The sequence below is a fragment of the Odocoileus virginianus genome, chromosome 6 (genome assembly GCF_023699985.2).
Source record: "Odocoileus virginianus isolate 20LAN1187 ecotype Illinois chromosome 6, Ovbor_1.2, whole genome shotgun sequence".
NCBI lineage: Eukaryota > Metazoa > Chordata > Mammalia > Artiodactyla > Cervidae > Odocoileus > Odocoileus virginianus.
The window spans coordinates 71,218,196-71,233,930 of record NC_069679.1 but is presented as its reverse complement, the minus strand read 5'-3'; positions in this window follow the sequence as shown (position 1 = coordinate 71,233,930).

Below are 15,735 nucleotides of genomic sequence, written 5' to 3'. Positions count from 1 at the left end.
CTTGGGAAACTAACCTAGTATACAGATCAGGCACTGATGTTGCTCTAGAGGGTGGCAGGGATGAAGGAGGGAGGGGAAAACTGGAGGGACCCACATTATGCTCAAGCAAACTCAGAGAGGAACAGGTTTCCTTTGTTCTGTCCTTGGGCAGAGGAGAAGGCATGGGGAGAAGGGACTAAGGAGAAGGGACCAGTGGGATAACCCTTTGTGTTGGAGAGTTGAAGGGGATGGGCTGGTGACCGAGAGGGTGTGACTTCTCCTTCTTGGTGGGGCAGAAAGGAGTCAGAAGGGCTGAGTCTCATGTTATCTCACTGGGTGACTTTAGACTTTTGTAGATATAGGTAAGACTCTCTACAAAGCCAGCCCCAGACTCAGGCAGGCTTGGGGAAGGAGCCAACAGATCAGGTGGGTACCCATGCGAGAACTAGTGCCTGTCCTTCTCCTGTCTTGGGTCAGAGGCCCTGGGATGTCCAGCAATGCCTGATTCCAAGCAGCCCTGGGAAGGACATGGTTTCACGCCAGACACCAGGAAGCTGGAAGTCTGGGTCATTCTACAACACTGGTTTTCCAAGTGCAGGGGCCTAGGCTTCTAGAAGGCACCTTGGAGGTGTCCAGAGGCCTCGTGGGGCAGGGGTGGAGAAAAGGTTCCTAAGCCCCGAACTTGAAGCAAATGATGACTAGCACACAGTTCAGTTCAGTTCAGTTGCTCAATCATGTCCGACCCTTTGTGACCCCATGGACTGCAGCACACAGGCCTCCCTGTCCATCACCAACTACCAGAATTACTCAAACTCATGTCCATTGAGTCGGTGATACCATCCAACCATCTCATCCTCTGTCGTCCCCTTCTCCTCCCGTGTTCAATCTTTCCCAGCATCAGGATCTTTTCAAATGAGTCAGCTCTTCACATCAGGTGGCCAAAGTATTGGAGTTTCAGCTTCAACATCAGTCCTTTCAATGAACACCCAGGACTGATCTCCCTTAGGATGGACTGGTTGGATCTCCTTGCAGTCCAAGTGACTCTCAAGAGTCTTCTCCAACACCACAGTTCAAAAGCATCAATTCTTTGGTGTTCAGCTTTCTTCATGATCGAACTCTCACATCCATACATGACCACTGGAAAAACCATAGCCTTGACTAGATGGGCCTTTGTTGGCGAAGTAATGTCTCTGCTTTTTAATATTCTGTCACTAGCACATGGTTCTGATTTAATCCGTTTCATATATTGCTGTTTGCTGCTTTAAACACACACCCATGTAAAAACATCTTTGGGTTTTCATGATAGGAGGGGTCTTTGAGGCTTCAGGAGGCCATTGAGGGCCCACCACCCTCTGCCCAGACACGAGTGGACAACACCTCTGGTCCCAGCTTTCTCCAAAGGAGGCCTTCCGCCGGGGCGCTCCTCCCCTGGGTTTCTCTTAAACAGCAACATCCTTCACCACCGGGGCTTTCACTTCCTCCTCTGCTGGGGGTCCCCGCAGCGCGCCCCTCATCACCCTAGCTCAGACACCCGCTCCCCTGTCACCTCCCGTCGCAAGCCACAGCCCCTGCCTGCTCCAGCGGGGCCAGAACAACAGTGCGTTCCCAAGACGGGTGGGTTGAGAACCAGTTCGGGCTAAACTTGAGGTAATTAGCATTGTTAATGCTCGTTCTGTGATATTACAGCTGTGAGCCTCATTAAAGCGCTCTCCAGGGGGAGGCGAGCAGAGATTCAGGTGTCAGCGCTGCTCCTCACACCCGCGCCCGCCTGCCGGCTCCCAGCCTCTGCTCAGAAGCCCGGCCCAGCCCGCTCCCGTCTGCTGGCATCCGGGCGTCCGCCGCTCTCAGCTGGAACTCGCCCCTCCTGCCCCCCTCTCCAGCCCAGCAAGCTCGGAGTCTCTTCCACCCAAAGAGAAACGTGCCCCCAGGAGAGAGCGGAATGGCAGCCCCCAGACCAGCTCGGAAAGAAAGGGGTCTTCGTGGGAGCAGGAGGCCTGAGCCTGCCTTCTGCCTTCGTCCGGAGATTTTATCCAGAGCGGTTCCTGTCCTCCCGTCCCGCCCCTTCAGAGAAAAGCCAAGGCCCTGTGTCCGCCACCCCCACCCCCTCACCTGCACCCCCCACCTCCTGGCGGGAGTTCCCGCCTTGCTCGACTGGCATCTGCTGGGGCGGCCCCTCCTCAGGAAGAAACCCGAGTCCCTCTGGCTTCCGTGTCTGGGATTCCTGATTGCTGGAAGCGGAGGCGGGGGACGGACTATTTGCCAAACAGAGAAACATGAAACGTTCCTCAACCCCCTTGAAACCTTGAGGAAAATAATGCCAGCCCCCTCCAGGGACTAAACAGAGGCTCAGCCCCCAAACAGAGGGAAAACACAATTCCAGAGAGTCTCCCTGGGGGCGCTGGGGGAGCTGAGGAGGCCTGGCAGGGGTCCCAGCCCCTTCCCTTGGGTCATTTCCCCTTTCTGCTCCACTCACACCTCAGGGTGCTCTGTGTCCATGGAGATGCTCAGAGGGGGTCATCTCAGCCAATTTCGTTAACATAATGACAACGTCTACTGTGGGCTGCAGACTGTGGGGGGCAGGGGGCTCATCTAGAGCTTGGTGTCAACAGCAGAGGTTCCCCATGGGAACTGCCCGCCAGCTGTGGGGACAGTGTGTGCGCAAATGGCTCTGATTTAGGATGGAACGAGGGATGATGGTCCTGAGTGTACACAGTGGAGGAGAACAGGTCCAGAAGGGCTGGGTGCATTGGAGCAGAACCGGAAGGGATGCTCAGGACTACGATAGCAGTGATCTGGAATTCAGCAGTGGGCCTTCCAAGTGGAGAGGACGATGGGAACAAAGATCCCCCTCTCCCACCCCCGCTGCTTTATTCTAGGAACTTTAGGTTGGCCTGAGACCTGTATCGTAGGTCCTGGGACCCTAGACCCTCGGATCTAGGGCAAACTCTTCCATGGAGTCCTAGTTGCCGTCAAGACCGCACAGAGGCTGAGAGCTGGTGTTGGAGGCTCTGAGTCCTTGACCTGTGAGAGATGAGTCTGAGGTCTTCCAGCAACTCTCCCGTCATTTCGTCTGACATGCGGGTCGGGATCCTGTAACTCGTGTGTCCTCTCCCCTCCCTCTAGGCATCTGCTCTAAGGACAGCTCCTTATACTGTGCCCAGCTCTTCAAACCTTAGTGTGCATCCTTTCTAGGCGGTTTCTTCCAATATTCGTTTCCCACAGCTACTCAGAGCTTCACCACCCTTCCGTTCTGTCTTTGGTCACTGTGTCTGAATTGGTTCTACGTAGAAGGCCACTCCCCGGGTTTCCCACACCCCGCCCTTTTGTAATCATACTCTGTCCACCTACAGACACTTTTAAGGCTCCACTCAGCCTTCTGTCCTCATGGAACCTTTTCTGACTTGCCCAGGGAGCAGCCATGCCTTTCTTAAGAGTCCCAACTATGATTGGTACACCCCTCTCTTCCAGTGCTTGGCACTCCCTGCCCCGTTTGTGAGGTTTCTTGCTGGACTCCCCCATCAGGCTGAGCTTTTTAAGGGCAAAGGCTGTGTCATTCATGGTTTAATCCCAACTACCCTAGTACATATTCAGTGAATGAATGAATGGATACATGGATGGTTAGATGGATGGATAGGTGAGTGAGTGAATGATCAAACCAGAGGAAATAAAGTGTGTGTGTAGAGGGGTGTGGAGCACAGTTGACTTCACAGATACAGGTATTTTTCCTTCTGGGGAAAGGCCTTGGCAAAATTAGCTGCAGGTCTGCCACGGGCATGCACCCTTCTCAGGAGAAGGCGGCTCTATTGGGTGGGAAGGACTGGCTGGCTGAGTGTTTACTCATCTCTCTCTGCTGGGTGCCTGCAGCCCACGTAAAACCTCAATCCTTCCAGTCCCACTGCATTATTAACAGGATCTATATTAAGTGGGCCACCCTGTGTTCCTCTTAAAGGAAATCCACTTGCACTTAAAGAAATAATAAATTATGAAAACGATCTCCATGCTTCTCTGGGGTAAAAAAGACCAGCTTTCTCTTTAAAGAGCTCATAAAGTACCCTGGAGAAAAAAAAATAGATGGTTAGATTAGTCCCTCTAATCTAAGCACAAACTCAGGTCATTGATAAAGAACACCTAAATGTACAAGGTTTAAAACTGGTGGTTTATAACTACCCTTTGATTTTTTAAGGACTCGATCTTCCTCCAACTAGAACTTATATTGGAGAGGGGGTGTATGCAACTTCTGGGGTGATCTTTTCCTTGTGCTTTTGTTGTGTCATAAAATCATTAGCTTTCCTCTAGCTATGCCATTTAAAATATACACTCTTCTCAGAACTGTTATGCTTTTAATTATGTCTTGAGGCCAAAACTATTACCCCTGGGGATACAGTCCCAATTACCTAATGGAAGTCAGTAAGAAAATACATTTCAGTTACAAAAGTCACTGGACTCTAACACTTGGAGGCCCATTTATGGACTGGAAGGAGACATCAGGAAAGTTCATGGCTGCCTCAGTGGACACTATGAAACTCAAAACTGCTGGTGGAGGAGCTTTGAGGCCTGAGAATGCTTGAAAGGAAGGCTAGCATTGCCACTTGAAGTAACTATTGGCAGGAATGTTACATTACCTCCAAGAGCCTCAGTTGCACTACCTGTAAAATGGGTATAATGACACCCACTTTTTGAGTTGCTATGAAGGTTGAAGACAATGACGTGTGTATAGTGCCTAGTGCACAGGGTCCATCTTCTCTCTTCTCTTGCCACCCACTCTCTCACACTTTAATGATAGATGTGACAATCACTTCCATCCAGGAGAAAAGGTTAATAAGATCTTGTCCCTTAAGAAACTTAGGAGGCACAAGAGGGCCAAGGAAAGTATGTGGCTGGGGAGTCTGAGACAGGTGGCTTTGCCTTTGTCTCTCAATGGAGATAATTACCTCCACCTTGTATCTTGCATTTGTAGAAGATGAAATGAGACGGCTCAGGTAGAGCTCTTGGGTCTGTACCTGGCACTGGATAGGTGCCCACAAAATAGTTGTATGGTCCCATATGGTTAAGATTACTCACCTAAATGAGGGGAATGTGGCAAATGTCACAGAGCTGTCAGATGATGTGCCACGAGAGTTCAGGGGGAGAGGACTTCCAACTGGAGAGAAAGCCATGAAGGCTTCAGAGAGGAGGTGGCATTTCAACTCATTGAGATATTAGGTGATGGGAGGAGGAAGAAGAGGGAGATCATTCCAGGTACATATGAGGAGAAAAGAAAATGTGGCTGGCAGTCCAGGCTGACCAGTGTGTAAGGAGTTTTAGGACCTGAGGCAGGGAAGCCTGGGGCTGGAGTCTACCTGGAAAGCCTTCAGTGAGGGGACGGAGCAGGGAGCTTTGATGGAGAGCTGTTAAAGGTCCCTGAGTAGGGGGCATTAGTGTAAACTGCCCCTGTGATTTGTGAACTGCTCTGGATTTGAGGTGGGGATGAGGGAGACCCCTGGCTCTCCGACCAGGGCCCTGTCAGTAGGAGCCTGCTGGTGACCACAGGAGGACAGGCTTTCTGGGCGAAGGCCAGATGCCAAGGGTGTGTGGGCAGGAGTGCCCAAGCCAGGGGGTTTGGGCTGAGAAGGGGGGGCAGAGGCTGCGGCGCCTTTGCTCTCTGCTCTGTCTACTCCTCTTCCTCCCTTCCTTCCCTCTCTCTCTTTCTTGGAGCTGCTGCAGGCTGGGGGAGGGCTGGAAACTGTACCAGGAACACAGGAGCTGAGACTCTGCTGGGATTGGGAAGGGAATAGGAGAGGCTAGGGAGCTGGAATGGCCGGGGCGGGTGGCCTGTTGGCCTGGCCTCGCCCTCCAGTGAGTCCTTTGGGGTCTGCAGCCCCAGTCACGAGAGGCATAGCTCTCATGGTGTCAGGGAGCTGGGCCCTGCGTCCAACCTTTGGATAACCCTTCTCTAGTCCATGGATGGGCTTCCAAAACTTGGCTGTAAAGTCGTGTGTGTGTCTGTCTGCCTGGTTTCCTCAGGTTCTCAATGGGATCTGCGGCACCCCCAGAACGGAGGCACCCCTTATCCAAGCAGATGAGGAAACTTCGGCCTGGAGATGGAGCCTGACTCGCTCGGTCCCACAGCTGGTTAACTGCCAGCCCAGGGCCACTTGCCATTCCTTCTGCAAAGGGTGTGTGTCAGGAGAGCCGTGGCGCTGGGAGCTGACCCAGGAGTGGGAACAGCGAGGAGAGAGGGAGGGGAGAGGGAAGAAAGGAAAGCCCAGAATTGCCCAGGGATTAACCATCTGTGTGTTTGTGGGGGCCATTCCCCCCAGGACACCTGATCCCCTCCTCTAGGTATTGTTCAAGTTTTTTCCCAGGGATGGACTGGGCTGGGTTGGGCTGGGTGGGTGGGGGTGGAGCAGAGGGGGAGGGAAGGGAGAGAGGGATCGAAGACAGCAACAAGGGGAGAGTGTGGGGGTGGGGGAGGAAAAGGCAGGCACCCCAGGGGCACAGAAAGTGGGCGGCCCTCCTCTGCGGCCTCCCAGGGCCTTGGGGCCAGACGGATGTGAAGGGAGTCTGAGGGCCTCCACCACCAGGATTCTCCACAAGCATGAAACTCGAGGGCTTGCTGGCTGGAACCTGGGTCTTGCCCTTAGTTCGTCTTCTCTCCCCCCCCCCCCAGTCCCGCCACCTCTTCTTTCCCACACTCACCCGGCAGCCAGGCAGCCGTTGCTGGCTTTGAAATTGCAGACTCTGGCAGCGGGGAGGGACCTGAGGGACCAGCCCAGTGGTTTTCAAAATGTGGCTCTGCCAGACCTCGAGGGGCTCCCTGAGATGAACAGGTGTGCAGCCAGAGCAAGCACGCTTGAGTCTGATTGGCCTCCCATCTGCATTTTTGTGGGGGAAGGAGCTCCTTGGCTAAAAAAACACAAATTCTAAGCTTCTTCTTCCCCCTACCCCACATCTTATAGAAAGGGAAGCCAAGGTTGAGACTTGATGCGGGTGACAGGGAATCTGGACTGGTTTCCAGGTCAGGCCTCCCAACCTCCGACCACTTGTCTGATCTCTTCCTCTTCCCTGGCTTCTAATGGCAGGAAAGGCATTGCAGAGGAGAAATGACGGGCCTGGGTGGGTTTTGAAGCCAGGGAAAGGATGATGTCTGAGCGCCAGAAGGAGTGCAGCTCTCCTGCCAGCAAAGCCTGGGGAAATTCTCTCCATTGCCCTGCGGCTAGAATCCTGGGTCCTTTCGCCCCTGCCCAGCAGGGAAATGGGGTCGGGGGACAAGGGGCAGGGGTGGAAGGGAGGCCCTCAGTTTCATCTTCTGGAGGCTTAGACTCTTTGCTCCTCCAACCCTGGGGTGTTGGGATGACTGCGTCCTTGTCAGCCTGGTGGGACGCTCTGACAAGCCTGTCTCTCTGTCTTCCAAGGCTGAGTAGACAGATGAAAGCAGCTCCAGCCGCTGAGCTGGTGCTCCAAGCAGAGGTGGCTTCTGGGCAGCCGCTGAAGGCCTCATTTGCATATATGCAAATGATACCAGGCTCCTCTCTTTTCCAGCATCATCCAGGCAGACCCAGGTGCTGTTGGAAGAGTCTTAGATTCCACATCAAAATAAGCCTCTTGAATAGGGATTTTTTGGTCTTCCAACATGAAATTTCCTTTGAACTCCTAAAACCCTGGTACCTTTCTCAGTCCCTAGGCCCCGACTCTATCCCATTCCAGTCATGTTAGCTTCTCAAAGCCTAGGAATCAGAGCTGAAGAAACAGATTTGGAGATAACCAAGATTAGAGGGTAGAGTTCAACCTGGGCAGCCAGGAGGTTCTAAGTGCTGATCCCCGTTCTGCCGCTGGTTCAGGGTTACCTGTCAGCCTCCTAACCTCTCTGTACCAAAGTGCATCGATGGGTAAACAAAGAGAGAGGCTGACGGCCCTTTTCGGCTCCAACAGTCTGCAAATGTTTGTGAACATCTGCATCCAGGCTCTCTGGTTGTAAATAACACACATAGCAACACAAGGCCACTGAGCTGAAATAGAGCGACATATTAGGAGGACACATGGGTGTCTCAGGAACACAGGACTGGCAACAATAGGTTCAGAAGCGGGGGGGATGTAGGGTAGGGAGAACTGTCTGTTCCCTCCATCTCTTCTTTTAGCTCCCTTCTGGACAATGGCTTTAATCGTGTTTCTTGAGACTGATTATTCTCTGTTCCTCAATGAAAATGAATATCCCTCAACACCAAGTCCAGGGAGAGTAACTCATGGAGACTGAGTCGAATGTCTATCAGGCATCTGATTCCAGGTTCCTAGAAGAGAGCGACTAATGGTCTGGCTGGAGCCGGGTAATCCCACTGGTCCAATCAGCAATGACCAGGAGGTCAGGGACATGCAGGAAACACATGGCTGCATGAGGCCCATAGTCTGACTCTGAGGGAAGGTTTCCAGGTGCTGGGCAGACACAAAAGAAGTCCACCACATCCTACTAAGTATACGGTGCTGAATTAAGGCGAGAGCTACTGAATCTTTACAATGGGACAGACACTGGGCTTCACATATTTCCTACAAGGTTCAACAAACCAGTGAATTAGATGTTATCATCACATGTAATCCTCATAGCTATCCTTCCAAGTGAGTTCCATTATTCTACCCCTTTTACTTATTCCTTGGAAGGAAGGCTATGCCAAACCTAGGCAATGTATTAAAAAGCAGAGGCATCACTTTGCCAACAAAGGTCCATATAGTCAGAGCTATGGTTTTTCCAGTAGTCATGTACGGATGTGAGAGTTGGACCATAAAGAAGGCTGAGCACTGAAGAATTGATGCTGTCAGAGTGTGGTGCTAGAGGAGACTCTTGAGAGTCCCTTGGACTGTATAGAGGTCAAACCAGTCAATTCTAAAGGAAATCAACCCTGAATGTTCACTGGAAGGACTGATGCTGAAGCTGAAGCTCCAGTACTTTGGCCACCTGTTGGGAAGAGCTGACTCAGTGGAAAAGACCCTGATGCTGGGAAAGACTGAGGCAGAAGGAGAAGGGAGGGCAGAGGATGAGATGGTTAGATAACATCACCTACTCAACAGACATGAATTTGAGCAAACTCTGGGAGATAGTGGAGGACAGAGAAGCCTGCTGTGCTGCAGCCCATGGGGTCTCAAAGAGTCAGACACAACTTAGCGGTTGAAAAACAACAACAACAACCCATTTTTACAGATGGGGAGCCTGGGGATCGGTGAGGTTAAACAATTTGCCTAAGGTCTTGCAGCTTATACAGCTGAGATTCTCACCTGAGTCTCTCTGAGCATCAGATTTATCTTTTCTAAAACAGTAACTTCTATTCAGTAGGACTATTGTGAAGATTAGTGATGTATGGTATGACCAGTGGTTGATGGAGTGCTTGGCATGTAGTAACCACTTATTTAGGGTGAAGTGGCTCTTTGGCCAGTGCTTGAAGTCCTGTAGGGACTGGGGATTCAGTAACTTCAAGAGCAGGTAATTCTACCTGTAGGCAGTCCTGACTATTAAAAAGTTCTTTATTTCTGGAACTTTTGGACTAGAATGAAATTGGACTCTTAGTAACTTCTAGCTACTGGCCCTAGCTCTATCAGGGGCTACAGTAGGCAGAATCATGACTCAAAGATGTCCATGTCCTAGTCTCAGAATCTGTTATGTTACATGACAAAGGGGAAATAAAGAAGGAATCAGTTGACTTTAAAATAGAGATGGGTTTAATATAATCACACAGGTCCTTATGAGATGGAAGAAGGAGGCAGAAGAGTCAGCTTTAAAGTGACATGATGTCAGAAAGATTCAATCGGCCATTCTTGGCTTTGAAGACAGAAGAGGGGCTGTGAGTCAAGGACTGTGGGCAACCTCTAGAAATTGGAAAAGGCACAGCAGTGGATTCTGTAAAACCTATGGAAAGGAATGCAGCCCTTGAGACCTTGATTTTAGGACCTCTGACCCTCAGAACTGAAAAATAATACATCTGTGTGGTTTTTTATTTTTTATTTATTTATTTTTATTGAAGGATAATTGCTTTACAGAATTTTGTTGTTTTCTGTCAAACCTCAACATGAATCAACCATAGGTATACATATATCCCCTCCCTTTTGAACCTCCCTCCCATTTCCCGCCCCATCCCACCCCTCTAGGTTGATACAGAGCCTCTGTTTGAGTTTCCTGAGCCATACAGCAAATTTCCATTGGCTATCTATTTTACATATGGTAATGTAAGTTTCCACGTCATTCTTTCCATACACCTCACCCTCTCCTCCCCTCTCCCCATGTCTGTAAGTCTGTTCTCTATGTCTGTTTCTCCATTGCTGCCCTGTAAATAAATTCTTCAGTACCGTTTTTCTAGATTCCATATATAAGGCACTGTGTTTGTCATAGCTATAGAAAAACTAATAGAAATAGAACAAAAAGTAGAAATAGTGAATAGAAAAGCTAATATGGGGCATTCCAAGGAAATCAGATCTTTGAATCTAGTATTTTGTTCCCCTGTCTTCTCCTCTAGGCTGTACAACCCTGGTTCCTTTAAATGCTCCTCATGTGAACATTTTAGAGTTCTAGCCATATCAGAACCAAGAAGAGACCGTTAACTTTAGCAATTATTGGTTCAGTGGTGCCTTTCCATAGAGGTAAGCTACCTAAGGACTTCCGTCATGGCTCAGCTGGTAAAGAATCCTCCTGCAGTGTGGGAGACCTGGGTTCCATCCCTGGGTTGAGAAAATCCCCTGGAGAAGGGAAGAACTGCCCACTCCAGTATTCTGGCCTGGAGAATTCCATGGACTATATAGTCCATTGGGTGGCAAAGCATCGGACACAACTGAGTGACTTTCACTTTCACTTTTCAAGCTACCTAAGCAGCACAGACAGATGGATGGAGTCTAGACTGCAAAGGTTGGTGATTGTATGATGGCAGCGATGATGGAGAAAAGTAAATGCATGTGTAATTTATCACTCCTCAGCCTCTCCCAGCACCCTGTTAAATATCAGAGTAACCTTTAAAGAAGGCAGGAGGCCATCAATTAAATAAACAGATGCTTTGATGGAGAATAGAAGTGTAAACATAGGCATCATCTCATAATTTACTGATGGTAAATCAGCCTATTCATTCAGTGGGCCGTTCTCCATCTGACTAAAGACAAAGGAAGAAATCCATCACAGTGGTGTAAGGACCTTCATGAGACCCAATAAGCAACAAAACAGATTACAGAAAAAGGTTGGACATCTTTTTCCTGGGGTTACATTTTTTATTTAAACAAGAGGCTGCATAGGATTTTGTCTGGAATGATTTATGCAATACGTTTGGAGATGCAAGGGATGGATTAGATGATCTTTGGATGGTACGTATGTGTGGACAGTATGTGTGTGTGCATGATAAGTCACTTTAGTCATGTCTGACTCTGACATTACAGACCATAGCCCACCAGGCTCCTCTGTCCTTGGGATTTTCCAGGCAAGAATACTAGAGTTTCCATGCCCTCCTCCTTGGATAGCATATGTTACCTTTTAATTCTAGGATCAAAGGTTGTGATTTCAGCGTGCACATTCACACTCATGATTAAACCTTTTACACAGGTTGCTTAGTACAGATGCTTAGTACACTGAACCATAGTTCCAGTGACCTGATGACGTGTATGACATATTCAGCAAAACTGGGCTAGGGATTAATATTGCTAAGGTCAGCCTGGTCATTTTGGGTACGCAGGGTGTAATCTTTCATAATCTTTCATAAGGGTTCACTACTCTTCCGTATCTTAGTTCATCTATAATGGACTGGCAGAGAGAGATGGTTATTAGAAAATAAAATGCACTTAGAGTTCCCCCATGAATCATTTATGGAAGACACCATGCTTAGCAAAGCCGATGAAAATATGGCTGGTAAGGGCAACTCAGTCACTATTTCTGGATGGCTTTCAAGCATGACTACTGACCACAGAAATGGGCCTGGATGCACTGGAAGGATTTAGTGTGGAAGGGAAAATGTGTGGGTGGAGAATGAGCCTGAGGGGGCTGGCTTTCAGGAGTCACCCTGTGTGGTACCCGCGCTGTTAGGGTCCCTCACATAAGAAGAGATCCTTTGCCTTACTTTCTTCCATGTTCCCACTCTAGGCCAGAGGAGGAGAGGCCAGCTGAAAAAGCAGTTAATTCAACATAACTGAGGTTTGGACAATTAATTTGTAAATATGCAAGCAGCTCCGGAGAGGGAGGAAGTGGTTTCCTCTTAGCACACCCGGTGAAAGATGGTGTGATGTTATCAAGGCTTTTGGGTAACCAGCAGAAAGTCTTTTAATCCTCACTCTGCCCACACTCAGACTATCAGAGCTGCGATAGCCTAACGATAGGGGCCTCAGGAGCCCAAAGAAGGAGAGAATCCGTGCTCTCTGGGTCAGCTATAAATAGAACTTGTTAAGATCTTTCTAGAAGGCTGGGGAAAGCAATCAGCTAACTGAAGAACTGTCAGGAGTTTGCCCAAGGGCACAGTTGGACCTGGGCTTTTTCTTTCCTTCACAGTCGATAACTAAGGGGAAATGTGTTTACTTTTTCCAGGTGTGTTTGAATCACAGCAGACCTCCTGTTGGGGAGGTGGTGTGGAGGAAGAGGATGAGGAAGAGGAGGGCTGTACTTGGGGCAGGACGACCCCGCTTTGAATCTTTGCTCCACAGTGTATCTCCTACATATGAACCTTCACGTTGTGAATTTTCAAAGATGAGGACATGTGTTCCGTCAGTGTCAGGCGTGAGTGAAATGGCAACTTGCCCTTCCTCTCCTATTGCCGCTGATCCTTCAGCTCTACCGTCTCTCACCTCCGCTCCCTCCTCCAGTCACTAACTCTTCTCTGTTCGTTCAACGTCAGCCCCTGTATGCAAGCTGTTGTACTGTGCCACCCTCCTTTTCAAGGTACTGCAGAATAAGATTTAAATGTTTTCTCTACTTTTGTGTTTGTTTTCATGTATTATTTGTGTGAGGACTATGTAAACCTATTACAGTACAGTACCTTAGAGCCGACTGTGTTAGCTGGGTACCTAGGCTAACTTTGTGGGACTTAGGAACAAACTGGACTTAACGAACATCCCCAAGAAAAATAAATGCAAGAAAGCAAAGCGGTTGTCTGAGGAGGCCTTACAAATAGCTGAGAAAAGAAGAGAAGTGAAAGGCAAAGGAGAAAGGGAAAGATATACCCAACTGAATGCAGAATTCCAGAGAATAGCAAGGAGATATAAGAAAGTCTTCTTAAGTGAACAATGTAAATGTAAAGAAATAGAGGAAAACAATAGAATGGGAAAGACTAGCGATCTCTTCAAGAAAACTGGAGATACCAAGGGAATATTTCATGCAAAGATGGGCACCATAAAGGACAGAAATGGCAAGGACCTAACAGAAGCAGAAGGGATTAAGAAGAGGTGGCAAGAATACACAGAGAACTATACAAAAAAGGTCTTAACGACCTGGATAACCACAGTGGTGTGGTCACTCACCTAGAGCCGACAACCTGGAGAGTGAAGTCAAGTGGGCCTTAGGAAGCATTACTACGAACAAAACTAGTGGAGGTGATGGAATTCCAGCTAAGCTATTTCAAATCCTAAAAGATGATGCTGTTAAAGGGCTGCACTCAATATGCCAGCAAATTTGGAAAACTCAGCAGTGGCCACAGGACTGGAAAAAGTCAGTTTTTATTCCAATCCCAAAGAAGGGCAATGCCAAAGAATGTTCAAATTACCATACAATTGTGCTCATTTCACATGCTAGCAAGTTAATGCTCAAAATCCTTCAAGGTAGGCTTCAACTGTGTGAACCGAGAATTTACAGATGTATAAACTGGATTTAGAAGAGGCAGAGGAACCAGAGATCAAATAGCCAACATCTGTTGGATCATAGAAAAAGCAAGAGAATTTTTAAAAAAGCCTACTTCTGCTTCGTTGACTATGCTAAAGCCTTTGACTATGGATCACAACAAACGGTGGAAAATTCTTAAAGAGATGAAAATACTAGACCACCTTACCTGTCTCCTGAGAAATCTGTATGCAGGACAAGAAGCACATCAAGGCTGAATATTGTCACCCTGCTTATTTAACTTATATGCAGAGTACATCTTGCAAAATACCAGGCTGGTTGAAGCACAATCTGGAATCAAGATTGCCAGAAGAAATATCAACACCTTCAGCTATGCAGATGATACCACTTTAATGGCAGAAAGCGAAGAGGAACTAAAGAAACTCTTGATGAAGGTGATAGAAGAGAGTAAAAAATCTGGCTTAAAATTCAACATTCAAAAAACTAAGATCATGGCATCTGGTTCCATTACTTCATGGCAAATAGATGGGGAAAAAGTAGAAACAGTGACATTTTATTTTCTTGGTCTCAAACATCACTGGGGACAGTGACTGCAACCATGAAATTAAAAGACTCTTGCTCCTTGGAAGAAAAGCTATGACAAACCTAGACAGCATATTAAAAAGCAGAGACGTTACTTTGCCAACACAGGTCCATCTAGTCAAAGCCATGGTTTTTCCAGTCGTCATGTACAGATGTGAGAGTTGGACCATGAAGAAATCTGAGCACAGAAGAATGGATACTTTTAAACTGTGGTTCTGGAGAAGACTCTTGAAAGTCCCTTGGACAGCAAGGAGATCAAACCTGTCAATCCTAAAGGAAGTAAACCCTGGAGGAGAACTGGATGACAGAGGATGAAATGGTTGGATTGGCATCACCGACTTGATGGACATGAGTTTGAGCAAGTTCCAGGAATCAGTGATGGATAGGGAAGCCTGGTGTGCTTCAGTCCATGGGGTTGCAAAGAGTTGGACATGACTTAGCAACTGAACAACAGCAACAACCTTTCAAAGTCTTTGTTTCCTTACCTGTAAAATTCTGGTAACGAATGGACTGGATTAATCTCACAGAGGGTCTCCTGGGTCTCCAGCTTAATGACTGCAGATCTTGGGGGTTTCTTGGCCTCCATAAGCACATGAGGCAATTTCTTATAATAAATCTCTCTCTCCATATGGGCTTCCCTGAGAGCTCAGTTGGGAAAGAATCTGCCTGCAATGCATATAGCTGAATCTAATCTATTTGTTCTATCTCGGAGAACCCTGACTAATACAAGATTCCTCCCTAGGCCTCTGACCCTTAGGCTAATCCACACAGTAGCTGGGGATGGAGGTCAGAGAGTCCAGGATCTGCTTCTCTCAGCAAAATACTGTGGGAAGGAGTCCTTTAGCAGGGGCTATCTTCCTGTATTGGTTTTCTGGCCTCACTCATAGAGTCATTAGCCAAGCATCCCATAGCCCCTTGCATTACATTGCCCGTTAGAGTCACTATCTAAATAAATAACAATATGAGAGGTACCCTGGAATGGTGGAAGGAAGATGGGCTCTACAGACAGATAATGACCAAGAGCAAGTCACTTAACTTCTGGAGTCCCAGCATCTCCTCTGGGAAATGGGGATAAATGTATTAATTTTCGTGATGGTGCCAAAAATTAAATGAGATGACTGTAAAAGTTACTGGTATGTATAAAGTGCTCACCAAAACCCTAGATTCATTCTTTCCTTCTCCCCACCCCCCAAACCCTGGTATTGTAATTCTCTCTATGGTTGTTTCCTTTTGGTGCTGCTGGTAGAGCTGGTAGAACTTTCTGGAACTCCTGTCTTGGTACTGCAGAATATCCAGATCCTGAGAACAGTAATGGCTGCTTGAACTGCATCATATCTTCCTTTGTAGGATTTCCCACATTGACAATCTTCCTCACATTCTCCTCTTCTGTTCCTTGGAACATTTTTAGTAGTTAA